A 17636-nucleotide genomic window follows, 5' to 3' on the forward strand; every position below is an offset into this window, starting at 1 on the left:
CTTTTGGATCGCAGCCATTCTGACTGGTGTGAAATGGTACCTCATAGTGGTTTTGATTTGCATTTCTCTGATAATGAGTGATGTTGAGCATCTTTTCATGTGTTTGTTAGCCATCTGTATGTCTTCTTTGGAGAAATGCCTATTTAGTTCTTTGGCCCATTTTTTGATTGGGTCATTTATTAAATTAAAAGCAGAAACTTTTAATTTTGATTAGGTCCCATTTGTTTATTTTTGCTTTTATTTCCAATATTCTGAGAGGTGGGTCATAGAGGATCCTGCTGTGATTTATGTTGGAGAGTGTTTTGCCTATGTTCTCCTCTAGGAGTTTTATAGTTTCTGGTCTTATGTTTAGATCTTTAATCCATTTTTAATTTATTTTTGTTTATGGTGTTAGAAAGTGTATTTCCATCACTTAATTTTAATTAACCATTTTATTCTTAGATACCATGCCCCTTTAAACTAACTAAGAGCAGAGAAAACCTAGTAAATGCTGATATCTTATCCTTAATTAAATTACCAGTCTTCTGGCAAATTGGAAAAAGAATCATGTTCAGATCTCATTCACTAGGATAAAATCTCTATTTTATCAGTTCTCTTGTCCAAACTCAATTCTTGCTCACTTCAGTCTTAAAATCTGCTTACTTACAAAGAATAGACAGGAAAAGTAATATTAAAATCATGCTTGCAAGTGTCAGTATTTTATGCTTCTGTTGGCCAAATGTAGGGCCAGGAATAATTTCTGAAATACTACAATACATCATGGAAGCAGGAAGGTCTAGTTCTAGTATCAAAGAGGAGATGTTTGGAGGCGGTTCAAAAACTAAGCTCCATGGGTTGTCAGGATGTACTCCAGACCAGACAGGTAAATTTGGTCACCAAAAAGTCAAAGTCAGGAAAAGACAGGCCTTGTTCGCAGAGCCAATGATGTTGTGTTGATGCTGACAATGTCATATTCTGATATTACAATTTGGAGATTTATTTGCTATTTTCTCGAAGAAACAAATGTAACGAGAAGATGCATAAAAGTAGAAGGGCTGTCAAGGTGCCTAGAAGAAAGAAGAGCCAGAAGAACCAGGCCCCCACACTGATAATTGTCAAAGACTTTATTTTTTTTAAATTTTATTTTATTTTTAAACTTTACAATATTGTATTGGTTTTGCCAAATATTGAAATGAATCCACCACAGGTATACATGTGTTCCCCATCCTGAACCCTCCTCCCTCCTCCCTCCCCATTCCATCCCTCTGGGTCGTCCCAGTGCACCAGCCACAAGCATCCAGTATCATGCTTCGAACCTGGACTGGCAACTCGTTCCATATATGATGTTATACGTATTTCAATGCCATTTTCCCAAATCATCCCACCCTCTCCCTCTCCCACAGAGTCCAAAAGACTGTTCTATACATCAGTGTCTCTTTTGCTGTCTTGTACACAGGGTTATTGTTACCATCTTTTTAAATTCCATATATATGCATTAGTATACTGTATTGGTGTTTTTCTTTCTGGCTTACTTCACTCTGTATAATAGGCTTTAACAGTGAGTGTTATAGAGAGAGCAGAACAAATGGATGTAACCAATGTTCCAGGGTCACTGCTGTTTTGCAGCCAAAGACAAAGTATTTTTCTCTTTAAGCAGAGTCATCACAGCTCCTGATGTGGTCCTGGTTACACACATGCAGACCGAGGGCCACAGGCATGTGTGATGTGACATCAGGAAGTGAACAGATGAGTGTACTGGTGCCCATTCACCTGCATCTGCTAATAATGGGAGCTGGGGAAAATCACTTGCCCTCTCCAAGTCATTGCATCTTCATTAACATAACTTGATGATCATAGAGAGATTATGGTTATCTCACAGGGTTACTGTGAAACACAAATTTTAAAATGTTTTAAGGCTTTTGGGAAAGTATCAAAGACATTCATGGGGTTACTAAGGTGAGTGAGCAGATCCAAGGTACAGTATTCTTTTTCTCTTAGTATTCTCTTTTTACTCAACAGTAGCCATCAGTCATGTGTTTACTCTTACCCCAGTGTGATGGTAAACCACACAGATCAACTGGACTTTTCTTGCTACTTCATTGTCTAAAATGTAAGCATTAGTCAATGTAGAGTGAAAAAATTACAAACTCCTTGAGGGCCTCCCTGCCAGAGTCTGCAGAGTCCCAACACTAAACTGTCTTTAAAAAATGGCCTAAACACTCTGGCTCACAATTAAGTTCCAAATGTTTGCACAGCACAGAAGTACTTCTGACAGCAATACAAAAATTCAGGGAATAAGCTACTTCTCCAACTATCTATCTGTGCAAATATCATCATCCATCTAAATTTACACAGAAGGTGCTCCTTCTTCCCCACCCCAGGTACTACAGCACCAACTCCTGCTCAGAGCAACAGGGAAAAAAAACGGCTTCCCTCCACAGGATGGATTTGATGACCTCAGGTGACTAGATCATCTCAGAATGGCTCATGTTTTTGTTTAAACAGGGTCCTGCTTCCTGCTGCTGCTGGTCATGTCAAATCTGCTCTGTGCCAAGGCAATTCATGCCCGTCCTGCTTTCCTGACATGTTTGACATCCCCCTGACATCCCTTACAGATCTGTTTCTCAATGCCACCAGGTGTCCCGCGACATTGTTGGCCTTTCCTGGATAATGTTCACTGATTTTGTAAGCACTGTGGTGGTGGTGGTTTAGTTGCTAAGTCGTGTCTGAGTTTTGCAACCCCATGGACTGTAGCCCGCCAGGCTCCCAGATGGAACCTTCGTGTAAGTGACTGGGCTATACTGCCCTTTCAACAAGAAGGCTGCATCAGCCAGACTTCAAATAACACAGTCTCTAGGTCAAAGAAGCTGTCGGCGTCTTTGTGGAAATCAAAGAGAGGATCAGTTTTGTGAAATCTCAAAGATTCCTAAGAAGTGCAATAACTCTTTCAATTTCCTTTCATTCATTTATTTTTGTCAATTTCCAAAGTAAATGATTCTGTATTTGTCAGCCAAGAATACCATAGAAGAATAAAATAGACTCAGTGGAATAATCAATAGAAATTTATTTCCTCACAATTCTGGGGTCTAGAAGTCTCAGATCAGGGTGCCAGCATGGTGAGGTCCTGGCAAGAACTCTTTCTTCCCAGGCTGGCTTCTCCGTGCGTCCTCACACAGGGTGGTGGGTGGGGAAGAGAGATAGAGGAAAAGACACAGAGACACTAAAATTCTCTGGTGTTTTGCTTCATGAAGAAACTAAACCTATTGAATCAGTGTTCCACCCTAAGAGCTCATTTAACCTTAATGGGCTTTGCTGGTGGCTCAGATGGTAAAGAATCTGCCCACAGTGTGAGAGACTGGGGTTAAATCCCTGGGTCTGGAAGATTCCCTGGAAAAGGGAACGGCAAGCCACTCAAGTATTCTTGCCTGAGAAATCCCATGGAGAGAGGAGTCTCGTGGGATGCAGTCCATGGGGTCCCAAAGAGTCAAACCCTTTCCAAAACACAGTACTAAGGCCTAACACTCGAGTTTGAAGAAAACACTTTCAGTCCATAATACTACCTAACATAAAGCACTAAAGTGAAAGAAGAGAGTGAAAAAGTTGTTTAAAGCTCAACATTCCAAAAACTAAAATCATGGTATCTGGTCTCATCATTTCATGGGAAATAGATGGGGAATAGTTGAAACAATGTCAGACTTTATTTTTTTGGGCTCCAAAATCACTGCAGATGTTGACTGCAGCCATGAAATTAAAAGACACTTACTCCCTTGGAAGGAAAGTTATGACCAACATACACAGCATATTAAAGAGCAGAGACATTACTTTGTCAACAAAGGTCCATCTAGTCAAGACTATGGTGTTTCCAGTGGTCATGTATGGATGTGAGAGTTGGACTGTGGAGAAAGCTGAATGCCAAAGAATTGATGCTTTTGAACTGTGGTGTTGGAGAAGACCCTTGAGAGTCCCTTGGACTGCAAGGAGATGCAACCAGTCCATTCTAAAGGAGATCAGCCCTGGGTGTTCTTTGGAAGAAAGTATGCTAAAGCTGAAACTCCAATACTTTGGCCACCTCATGCGAAGAGTTGACTCATTGGAAAAGACTCTTATGCTGGGAGGGATTGGGAGCAGGAGGAGAAGGGGACGACAGAGGATGAGATGGCTGGATGGCATCACCGACTCGATGGACGTGAGTTTGAGTGAACTCTGGGAGTTGGTGATGGTTAGGGGGACCTGAAATGCTGTGATTCATGGGGTCGCAACGTGTCGGACATGACTGAGTGACTGGACTGAACTGAACTTAACTGAACTGGGGAAAAGGAAGCATGTTGATTTTCTGGTCCTTCAGTGTCTCTCTGGGCTTTCTTCTCCAGGCTCAGAATAAATAGCCAATACATGGGAACTGCTCTGCAATGAACTGGGTGGATGGAACATGTTAAACAAAGCTGAATCCCGGTCACAAAATGAATACTGGTTGTTTTTTCATGCTACAAGTTATTGTTTCAAGATTTGCAGTGAATAGATTTTGAGCTACAGTAGAATGGGTGTTTACCACTGGAAACAATTGTTCTCTTTCTGAGAAAGGTATTTGAAAGTTGTATGTTAATTCTTTTAGGTCAATCAAGGAGCACACAGTAGAGCAGACAGCTAATAAAAAGCGGTGCTAAAGGTTTCTATTAAATTCACATTATTCTTTTTACTCACTAGTTTTTGTTTCATCCTCCATTTTTGACTACCAATTTTTTCCATATCTTCCAAGTAATCTCTTGAAATCTTCATAACTTTTCTAAAGATTAGTTTTTCTCTATCAATATGTTAGCTAGATTTCTCTATTCTTATTATTCTCAGTCCATTTCTTACTATTTCTTATAACTTTATGCCAAGTTTTTCTGCAGTACCATTTTGTCCCCATAAACAACATTGTATTCTGCACCTGGGATGAACACTAAGCTTTTTGGTGTGTGGATTCAGAGATAAGTCAACGTCATTACTGTATAACACCTTATAAGGGAATATATTGGCTCTAACCCACAGTAAACAAGAGATTTAATGGTTAAATATAGATGCGTGCCTGCATTCTAAGTCACTTCAGTTGTGTCCAACTCTTTGCAACCCTACTGACTATAGCCCAACAGGCTCCTCTGTCCATAGGATTGGCCAGGCAAGAATACTGGAGTATGCTGCTGTACTCTCTTCCAAGGGATGCTCCTCACCTAGGCATCAAACCTGAGTCCTCTTACATCTCCTGCATTGTCAGGAATGTTCTTTACCACTACCGTCACCTGGGAAGCACCAAATGTTGGTACATATGTACTATATTTGGTTCAAACACTAAAGAATAAAAAAAAAAAACCCTATAATAATATAACAGAGAAGGGAAAAGATTAAACTTAGAAAAGTTAAATGTTAAATCAATTTTATAGAGACAATGCATAGAAAAAATAGGAAAGGAATGACTTTCAAATATTGTGATGCCCCCCCCCAATAAAAAATGATACATCTATCAACATGTTAATGTTCTGGTAATGGGTTCATCTACTGAATGCCCAACAACCATAATTAATGTCTGATCACTTTGAGGATGAACAGTATGCCCAGGGCAAACCATGGGCCATAGCAATGCCTCCAACACCTGCCACACCAATTCCCTCCATACCCCTGAAGATAAAGAACACATCAATGCATGCACATGAGTCTTTTACCTGGGTTTTTTTTTTTACCGGATCAAATGAGACAGTATGTAGCTTACCAGGCTTCAGATTATTAGAGGTAATGGTAACTGTACATGCAGGAAACGATGGAGGCCTATAAGCAATTGAAGAGAAACTGTACTATGCAGTTGATGAAGCATGAGCAAAATCAAGGGATGACTAAAGATCTTTGAAGCAACATAAATAACAGATCTATAAATTGTCCATGCAGACAAGTTTAGTTCAACCAATGCATTAGACACAGTATTGCAGCTATTATATTGTATGAAAACAGGAAATAACTGGGAATGGCCATGTGTAAAATAAAAGATGCAAAATTAATGAATATGTAAGAAATACACCCAGTTTTGAGTACTCCCTGTTGCTAGTGACTCCTACGTGGAAGTCCTATACTGCACCACTTGAGCCATTTCGTCTGCCTTTCAAGGCTCTCCTGATTCTGCTTCTAGAGGAACTAAAAAGCCTCTTGATGAAATTGAAAGAGGAGAGTGAAAAAGTTGGCTTAAAGCTCAACATTCAGAAAACGAAGATCATGCCATCTGGTCCCTTCACTTCATGGGAAATAGATGGGGAAACAGTGGAAACAGTGTCAGACTTCATTTTTGGGGGCTTCAAAGTCACTGCAGATGGTGACTGCAGCCATGAAATTAAAAGACACTTACTCCTTGGAAGCAAAGTTATGACCAACCTAGATAGCATATTCAAAAGCAGAGACATTACTTTGCCACAAAGTTCCGTCCGGTCAAGGCTATGGTGTTTCCAGTAGTCATGTATGGATGTGAGGGTTGGACTGTGAAGAAAGCTGAGTGCCGAAGAATTGATGCTTTTGAACTGTGGTGTTGGAGAAGACCCTTGAGAGTCCCTTGGACTGCAAGAAGATCCAACCAGTCCATTCTAAATGAGATCATATGGTTTTTATTTTTCTATTTGTTAATGTGGTGTATTACATTGATTTATTTGTGGATATTGAAGAATCCTTGCATCCCTGGAATAAAGTCCACTTGGTCATGGTGTATGATATTGATGCAGAGAAAGCCTTTGACAAAATTCAGCATCCATTTATGATAAAAACTCTCCACAAAGCAGGAATAGAAGGAACATACCTCAACATAATAAAAGCTATATATGACAAACCCACAACAAACATTATCTTCAATGGTGAAAAATTGAAAGCATTTCCCCTAAAGTCAGGAACAATACAACTGTGCCCACTTTCACCATTACTATTCAACATAGTTTTGGAAGTTTTGGCAACAGCAATCACAGTAGAAAAAGAAATAAAAGGAATCCAAATTGGAAAAGAAGAAGTAAAACTCTCACTGTTTGCAGATGACATGACCCTAAAGACTCGACCAGAAAATTACTAGAACTAATCAATGAATATAGTAAAGTTGCAGGATATAAAAATCAACACACAGAAATCCCTTGCATTACTATACACTAAGAATGAGAAAATAGAAATAGAAATTAAGGAAATAATTCCATTCACATTGCAACGAAAAGAAAAAAATACTTAGGAATATATCTACCTAAAGAAACTAAAGACCTATATATAGAAAACTATAAAACACTGGTGAAAGAAATCAAAGAGGACACTAACAGATGGAGAAATATACCATGTTCATGGATGGAAGAATCAATATAGTGAAAATGAGTATACTACCCAAAGCAATTTATAGATTCAATGCAATCCCTATCAAGCTACCAACGGTATTCTTCACAGAGCTAGAACAAATAATTTCACAATTTGTATGGAAATACAAAAAACCTCGAATAGCCAAAGCTATCTTGAGAAAGAAGAATGGAACTGGAGGAATCAACTTGCCTGACTTCAGGCTCTACTACAAAGCCACAGTCATCAAGACAGTATGGTACTGGCACAAAGACAGAAATATAGATCAATGGAACAAAATAGAAAACCCAGAGATAAATCCACACAGCTATGGACACCTTATGTTGACAAAGGAGGCAAGAATATACAATGGATTAAAGACAATCTCTTTAACAAGTGGTGCTGGGAAAATTGTTCAACCACTTGTAAAAGAATGAAACTAGAACACTTTCTAGCACCATACACAAAAATAAACTCAAAATGGATTAAAGATCTAAACATAAGACCAGAAAGTATAAAAATCTTAGAGGAGAACATAGGCAAAACACTCTCCGACATACATCACAGCAGGATCCTCTATGACCCACCTCCCAGAATATTATATAGCTTTAGAGCTACAGTAGAATGGGAGTTTACCATTGGAAACAATTATTCTTTCTGAGGAAGGTATTTGAAAGTTGTATGTTAATTCTTTTAGGTCAATTAAGGAGCACACAGTAGAGCAGAGAGCTAATAAAAAGCGGTGCTAAAGGTTTCTATTAAATTCACGTTGTTCTTTTTACTCACTGGTTTTTGTTTCATCCTCCATTTTTGACTACCCATTTTTTCCATATCTTCCAAGTAATCTCTTGAAATCTTCATAACTTTTGCTAAAGATTAGTTTTTCTCTGCCAATGTGTTAGCTAGATTTATTACTCTTATTATTCTCAGTCCATTTCTTACTATTTCCTATAACTTTATGCCAAGTTTTTCTGCAGTACCATTTTGTCCCCATAAACAACATTGTATTCTGCACCTGGGACGAACACTAAGTTTTTGGTGTGCGGATTCATAGATAAGTCAACGTCATAACGCTATAACACCTTATAAGGGAATATATTGGCTCTAACCCACAGTAAACAAGAGATTAAATGGTTAATCTCTTGTTCATTGGAAGGACTGATGTTGAAGCTAAAACTTCAATACTTTGGCCCCCTGATGTGAAGAGCTGAGTCATTTGAAAAGACCCTGATGCTGGGAAAGATTGAGGGTAGGAGGAGAAGGGGATGACCGAGGATAAGATGGTTAAAGACATCACCGACTCAATGGACATGGGTTTGGGTGGACTCCGAGAGTTGGTGATGGACAGGGAGGCCTGGCATGCTGCAGTTCATGGGGTTGCAAAGAGTAGGACATGACTGAGAGACTGAACTGAGCTGAAATGGCCTAGAAGAATAAAAAAAATGTCATATGGATATAATTATATATATTTATTTGTAAAGAAAATTAATGAAAAGGTACAGAAGACTTAAAATTTGCTGAAACAGAAAGTGTACTCCCTCAGAGCTGGATATATATATATATAACCTAGAAAATATACTTTTCAGCTTCTGATGACTTCTAAAGAAGGGGATTCCATGACGTAATTTAATCTCCAGCCTGCTGTGGATTCCTTTCCACTTTCCTCCTCAATTTCCCTCCATGAAATCTCTTCCCTAGGTTATAAAATGCACCTTGGGCTTCTGGTCAAGATGTGTTTCAAGATAAGATGTGATTCAAGACAAGATCGCCTTGACCTCTTTGTGCCCACTCCTCTGTTTGTTCTGGAAAAAAGAAGAGACCACTAAAGAAGACCTTTTATATTTGGCAAGAAGAAGGTGAACTAGTTTAGAGCCTGAAGAATGGAAGAGCAACAAAGCAGCACCTAAGAGAAGACAACACAGGCCCAGCATTTCTGACCTCCAACCTAGCATCAGAAGGCAGCTGAGTAGGGCTCTTCCTCCCAAGGAATAAATGTGAAGGAACACCAGGTGGTGGCTTAGTTGCTAAGCTGTGCCTGACTTTTTGTGACCCCATGAACTGTAGCCCATCAGGTTTCTATGTCCATGGAATTCTCCAGGCAAGAATACAGATTCCCATGTCCTCCTCCAGGAGATCTTCCCAACTCAGGGATCTGATTGAATCCGGGTCTTCTCAAGGCAAGTGGATTCCTTACTGTCTGAGGCACCAGGAAAGCCCAAGAAACTCAATAATCACATGGATTTTGGAAAACAAAAGGATAAAAACAGACATTAATATTAGATAAAGTAGACTTTAGAGAAAAGAAAATACTACGAACAAAGGAATACAAGGACTTTACATAAGTGAAAAAGAGTCAATTCAGCAGGAATTCATAATAATCCTAAATATGTATATGCCAAGCAACATAATCTCAAAATACTTGAAGCAAAAATAGATACCTCATCTGAATACTCCTATAAACTATAATGAGATTGAAACTGTGACATAAAACTTTTGAAAAAGAAATCATCAATCCAAGAGAGTTTGACCAGAGAATTCTAATAAATATTTTAAAAATTAAGATCAATTTGATATAATCTCTTCAAGAAAATGAAAGAGTAGGAAACCATTCCCAACTAATGAGATGGGGCCAATATTGATCTATATCAAAATGAGACAAAGGCAGTACAAAAAGAAAATTTCAGACTAACCTCTATCACAAATTTGGAATTAAATTTTTAACTCTCACACATACAAATCAACCAAATGATTTCAACAATGTATAAAAACATCTCTTGATAGTTTCTGGTCCCTTCCTAAGTCTGGTCCCTTTACCTATCTCCTAAAAGGGTTTAAGTGAATCAAGGATACAGTCAGTTAGGGACCCAGTAATAATATTATGATATCAGAAATACAGTGACAAATATTCAAGTCTAGGTCAAATCAGAAACTGACTTTTCCCATTAAAGTTAATCATACCCAGTCATTCTAAATGTCTAGCAAAATTAACTACAACTAGAATCATAAGATAAAAGAAAACATAGCTACTATATAGACATGGTGGGTGTGTTTGATATTCTTTATATGCCCCTCGGGAACCCTGTTGATCATTTTCTATTATGTTTTGAACCTTTGGAGGCTGAGAAGACCAGACTTTATCCCTTTAGCTCTCCTTGCATCTGACTTCTTCTACTTGAGTTGGCCAGGGGTGGACAAAGAGATTGGTGAGTCAGTGGAGAAAGAGATTAGTGGATTGATTCTTTCCTCTGACTCCTTTCTTGCTGGAAAGTGGCCAAGTTTCTCCACTGAAGCCCAGAGATCTGGTCAGAGGCCATTGCTTTTAGCAGCAGCTATGTACAAGACTCTTTAGAGACTGCAATATCCATTCTCTTCCTTTGCCCTGTTGGCTTATAAGTGTTTGTGAATCCGTGTTCTTGCCTGTCTCAAAGAGTTTTCCTTTTCCTTTTAAGCTATCCTTATCTCTGATATGGCTTCCAAATCCTTAAAATTCATTGTGTGTTAGTCGCTCAGGCATGTCTGACTTTTTGTGATCCCCATGGACTGTAGCCTACAAGGCTTCTCTGTCCAAAGGATTCTTCAGACAAGAATGTTGGAGTGGGTAACCATTCCCTTCTGCATGGATCTTCCCTGCCCCAAGGGTCCAACCCAGGTCTCCCATATTGCAGGCAGATTCCCTGGCCACAGGGAAGCCAGTTTTCTTTATTTTCCTTACCTGTGTAAATCATCTTGATTTCTGACAATGATAGGGTTGGCTATGGAGCTGCTAGATAAAGATGGTCCCTCAAAGCTCTAATACTAAACTGCTTACATCAGGAGGGAGATATCTTTTTTCCTGACTCCAAAATCATAAATACAAGAACATGTCACAGGTCATGTAAAAATAAGTGCTGAGAAATCAACGATTTAAGAATGAATTTGGTCAAGGTGCACAAACTTTAAGCTGTAAGATGATGAATAAGGTCTGAGGATCTAATGTGTAACATGGTGACTATGGTTTGTAATGTGTTATTGAAATGTGTGGGGCTTCCCAGGTGGTGTTCGTGGTAAAGACCCCTCCTGCCAGAGCAGGATGCATAAGAGACATGGGTTGAATCCCTGGGTCAGGAAGATCCCCTGGAGGAGGACATGGCAACCCACTCTAGTATTCTTTCCTGGAGAATCCCCATGGACAGAGGAGCCTGGCAGGCTATATAGTCCATGGGGTCACAAAGAGTTGAACAAGACTGAAGTCAGTTAGCACACATGTAAGAGAGTTAAACTTAAAAGTTCTCACCAAAAAGATCTTGAAAATTAAATATGTGAGGTGATATTAATAGATATGTTAATTAAATCAATGAGGGAATCCATTTATCATGTATACCTATTTAAATTATAATGTATACTTTAAATATCTTGCCATTTTATCTGGAAATCATATTTTAAGAAACTTAAAAAAGAAAGAAAAACAAGAATTTCAATACTTTTTGTATCATATTATAGATATTTCAGCCATTACTCTTGGTATGTAAAATGGTTTTTTTTATTCCAGATAATAACCAGTGGGATTCACTGGATATTCAGAAAAGGAAGAAACCTTGGAAATTATCTAGAAAATTCTCTCATATTAAGGACATATAAGGAAATCCAAGAATGATTAGGTCACTTATCTAAACTTATAAAACTTGATGCAAAAGTACCAATAGAAACCAGGTTTCATAGGTTTAGGTGACACTTTACCGAATTACCTGGCAAATGGAAATATCTCCTATGCTCTGCAAAACTTGATTTTTATCTCTTTCACAGAACTGATCATATACCACCTCATATTCATTGTGCAGTTAGCCTGTTCTACCAAGTATATTAAATTTCTTGAAGGTTCAATCCTGGCATGTCTGTTCTTCTCACTCTATATTCTCACATATGGCTAAGTCTTTATCAATGCCATTCCTTCTCCCTGGAAACCTTCTCTCTTTTACCTCATGACTTCCCCGACATCTTTCAGCTCTCAGTAAAGACCACTTCCCCAAAGCAGCCGTTCCTGATTCTGACACAGCTCAGGGCTCCTTGTTATATGCACATATGGCATTTTGTGCTTTTCCCTCTCCACACGTGTCCCAATTGTGGTGCAACATGTAACTTTGAAATTTACCTCTTTCTGTTTTTCTATTAAAATTTAAGTCCTAATTCACAAAGTCCGCATGTGTTCTTCCCTGGTGTCCATTCTTTGCATCCTGCAGGCCTACCTTAGCTGTTCATTCAATGAAACACTTTTATTCATGCAGAGTAAAATTCCAATGAATTTTTTATTCTGCTCACAGCTTACAGTGAACTACAACCACTGAGATCTTTTCTCCCCACCCAAGCCCTCATACCCTGATTATTTGGACATAATTACAGAACTAGAACTGTGGGGACTTCCCTTGTGGCTCACTGGTGGAATATCTGCCTGCAGTGTGGGAGGTCTGGGTTTGATCCCTGGGATGTGAAGATTCCCTGGAGAAGGGAAAGACTATCCACTCCAGTTTTCTGGCCTGGAGAATTCCATGGACTGTATAGTCCATGGGGTCACAAAGATTTGGACATGACTAAGCGACTTTTACTTTCACAAAACTGTGGATGCATTTGTTTTTAATCATCACCTTATTAGATAGAAACCACTCGATTTGCAGTCTGTTATTCCACATACACTACTAGCCCTTGCAGTTCATGTCCTAAGATAATGTGATAATCCACTCGCAGACCAAAAGTCTGAAAAGAAAAGAACTGGAGACAGTGCTCTGAACCTGCCGCTTGAGTCTACTATTTACCATAGGATTCTCAACTTCACTAGAGGAGTTCAATTTCTTAGCTGTGCTCTCTGATGATGACAGATACTTTAAGGAGAGCCTACAAATCAAATATTCCTGCATTGTACACAAGCACCTAATCTCTCTTGGAAGGTACAAAAAAAATTCACCTCATTGATGAATTGTTACCTACTTTTCCCAGATGAAAGTACCATCTTCCTACTTATGTCTTCCTAATTTCATTCTCACAATTTTTATCTCACTGACCACATTCTGACCTATATTATAGTTAATTATCTGAACAACACCAATTCCCACTCCTTTAATTCAGTTCCATTGGGTCTACAGGGTTACATCAACTGCCATGAAGTTACTATTTATTGCATGTCAAACATGGCAGAAACTGGCCAGCCATTTTTTCTTTCTGAGGTAAATATTATAATTAAAAGCGAATACCCAGCCTCTGGTATTTTGGATAAACTGACAACTGGACAAAATCTTAACTGCTATTCCAGATAAAAGTTCCTTTTGTGTGGATTTTTTTCTTTTAGAAAGAACTTGCATTCTAGATAGCATTCAGGTAAATAGAAATTGGACTGATACATTAGCTGGAAAAACCCACTGTTGCAGGAAACAAAAGTAGACAAATCACACATCTTCTGTATACTTCAAGACCTATTTTATTAGGAGCTGGCAGCTCAGACAGTAAAGAGAGTCCCCGTGCATACAGGAGACCTGGGTTCCATCCCTGGTCAGGAAGATCCCTGGAAGAGGGCATGTCAAACCACTCCAGTATTCTTGCCTGGAGAATCCCCATGGACAGAGGAGCCTGGTGGGCTGCAGTCCAAGGGTCGTCAGTCCAGGGGCTCGTAAAGTGTTTGACATGATTGAGCAACTACACACAGCAAACTTCTCAAGTTGACATCCTGACATTTAGAAACAGTTTCTCTCACTAGTGTGCTTAATTACAACTCCTGCTTTTCAGTGGAAGATCAAAGATTAAAGTAATATTCCATAACAGTCAAGTAATTATTTCTATCAAGGTATTTTCTGAAAGCTACCCTAGAGAAATACACTGTGGGATAGAGCAGATAATGAGAAGTATGAGACCCAAACACAGAAGCTGCACAACCAATTGATAATTTTCTTTTCAGGAAAAAGAATAAAACCTCAGTTTGGAATCATGTTTTATACAGAGATTTGCATAATCTTTGGAAATGTAAAGGATTTTCTACTCTAATTTTCCTTGTCCAGTTGAGAAAACCAAGCCCTAGAGAAGTGAAAATAAGTTTTCTAAGTCAAAGAGCAGGTAAGTTAGGATTCTGATGAGAGCCCAGTGACAGGCCTTAGTGTCCATTGCTTCGTCTTTAGGCTGATAAGCTAGAGATTGGGATACGAGTAACGGTCCCATCTTCAGGTTGAATTGCTTTTATTTTGGGAAACCTCTCTCTTTTTTCTCCTAACACCCTCAACTGATCACATAAAATCCACAATCTATTGGTTTAAATGTTAATTACCTCTAAGAAAATATGTTCCCCAGTGAGCATGTCAAAGAACTACAATTTGAAAGAAATGTACAGTTCTATGGAATAGGTCACCATGGGCCTCAGGAATTGAATATCTATGCTACCAGTTCCACATTTATGACCTTGGAAGGGAAAACAAGAGTGACAGTTTTTTTCCCCCCATTTAATCACGTTCAGGGTTTTAGTGCACGCAGGCTGCCTTTACAGAATGCCAGAGGCTGAGTGGTATATAAACCACATTATTTATCACAGTTCTGGAGGCTAGAAGTCCAAGATCAGGGTGCCAGCATGGTTGAGTGAGTGAGGGCCTCTTCCAGGACATATCCCTAATCAGAAGGGATGAGCAAGTATTTCAGGCCTCTTTCACAAGAGTCCTAATCCCATTCATGTGGGCTCTGCCTCATGATCTAATCATTTTCCAATGGTCCCACTTCCTAAAATCGTTACTTTGGGGATTAGGTTTTCAACATATGAATTTTGGGAGAACACAAGCATTTGGACCCAATGAGGAGACTGACTTGTCTAAGGTAACCCAATGCCTCATCCATACTGAATGCTCTGTGGTGCTGATAGGAAGCCAAGGACTAAGGAAGCTGAATCAGGACCAGCGGCCCCAGGTGGAGGGTCTGAGAAGGCAAACTCCTTGATGGATTTCACAATATAAGAGTGTTTCCAGGGTCTTCCTTGGTTATCAGTCATTGAGCAATCCCCCGCCCCTCCTATACATGTTCCGATTTGAAATATGAGTTAATTACTGAGTTCTTAGACAAAGTACCTGTTGATCAACATGGAAACATAACAACTATGCATATAAAGAAAAGGGCCTTTGACAGATACAAATTTCAGTGTGGAAAGTCCTCAAGACTTTATTCACTTCAGATAGCAATTACAAGTTTGGGGATCTCCCAAGATCATTCTTGGGTTCCATAATCAACTAGGACTCCAAGAGCTCACTAAAAGCTGTTATACATGTGGTTATGGTTTATTCCAGATGTTTGATTTATTTTTAATTCTTTTTTTTATTTTTAGTGCAGTATAATTGATTTGCAATGCTATAAATGTCAGTTTTTGTTGAGCAGTGAGTAAGTTATACATATACATATACATATATACACTCTTATTTAGATTCTTTTCTCATGGAGCACAGACAGGTTCCAAATAGGAAAAGGAGTACGTCAAGGTTGTACATTGTCACCAGGCTTATTTAACTTATATGCAGAGTACATCATGAGAATCACTGGGCTGGATGAAGCACAAGCTGGAATCAAGATTGCCAGGAGAAATATCGATAACCACATATATACAGATGACACCATCCTTATGACAGAAAATGAAGAAGAACTAAAGAACCTCTTGATGAAAGTGAAAGAGGAGAGTGAAAAAGTTGCTTAAAGCTCAACATTCAGAAAACAAAGATCATGGCATCCAGTCCCATCACTTCATGGCAAATAGATGGGGAAACTGGAAACAGTGGCTGACTTTATTTTTGGGGGCTTCAAAATCATTCCAGATGGTGATTGCAACCATGAAATTAAAATACACTTACTCCTTGGAAGGAAAGTTATGACCAACGTAGACAGCATATTAAAAAGCAGAGACATTACGTTGTCAACATAGGTGCGTTTAGCCAATGCTAAGGTTTTCTCAGCAGTCATGTGTGGATGTGAGAGTTGCACTATAAAGAAAGCTGAGTGCTGAAGAATTGATCCTTTTGAACTGTGGTGTTGGAGAAGATTCTTGAGAGTCCCTAGGACTGCAAGGAGATCCAACCAGTCCATGCTAAAGGAGATCAGTCCTGGGTGTTCTTTGGAAGGAATGATGCTAAAGCTGAAACTCCAGTACTTTGGCCACCTCATGCTAGAGTTGACTCATTGGAAAGATCCTGATGCTGGGAGGGATTGGGGGCAGGAGGAGAAGGGGATGACATAGGATGAGATGGCTGGATGACATCACTGACTCGATGGACGTGGGTCTGAGTGAACTCCGGGAGTTGGTGATGGACAGGGAGGACTGGTGTGCTGCAATTCATGGGGTTGCAAAGTTTTGGACACAACTGAGCAGCTGAACTGAACTGAACTGAACTGATGGGACCAGATGACATGATCTTAGCTTTTTTGATATTGAGTTTTAAGCCATCTTTTTCATTCTCCTCTTTGACCCTCATCGGAGGCTCTTTAGTTCCTCTTCGCTTTCTGCCATTAGAGTTGTAACACTCACATATCTGAGGTTGTTGATATTTCTCCCAGCAATCTTGATTCCAGCTTTTAGGACTTATCCAGTCCAGCAGTTTACATGACATGCACTGCATATAAGTTAAACCAGCAGGGTGACAATATTCAGCCTCGACAGACTCCTTCACTAATTTTGAACCAGTTTATCGTTCCTTGTGTGCTTCTAACTGCTGCATTTTGAACGGCATACATGTTTCTCTTAAGACGGGTAAGGTTGGTCTGATATGCCTGTCTCTGTAAAAGTTTCCACTTTGTTGTGATCCACACAGTCTGGTGAGGTCAATGAAGCAGATGTTTTTCTGGAACTGCCTTGCTTTCTCTGTGTTCCAGCAAATGTTGGCAATTTGATCTCTGGTTCGACTGCCTTTTCTAAACCCAGGTTGAGCATCTGGAAGTTCTAGGTTTGCATAATGCTGAAGCCTAGCCTGGAGGATTTTGAGCATAACTTTACTAGCACTGGAGATGATTGCAACTGTTCAGTGGCTTGAACAGTCTTTAATACTGCCCTTCTTCCTGTCCTTACGCCAATGCTGGCTTTTCCAAATTTTATGACATATTGAATGGAGCCCTTATTAGCATCCTCTTTTAGGATTTTAAATAGCTTTGCTGGAATTCCATCACCTCCAATAGCTTTATTGGCAGCAGTGCTTCTTAAGCCCCACTTGACTTCACATTCTAGAATGTCTGGCTCAGAGTGAGATACTACACCATTGTGGTTATCTGGGTCATTAAGATATTTTTTTGTGTAGTTCTTCTGTGTACTTTTCCCTTCTCTTCTTGGTCTATTCTGCTTTATTAAATCACACAATACCAAA

The sequence above is a fragment of the Bubalus bubalis genome, chromosome 2, assembly GCF_019923935.1.
Source record: "Bubalus bubalis isolate 160015118507 breed Murrah chromosome 2, NDDB_SH_1, whole genome shotgun sequence".
Taxonomy (NCBI): Eukaryota; Metazoa; Chordata; class Mammalia; order Artiodactyla; family Bovidae; genus Bubalus; species Bubalus bubalis.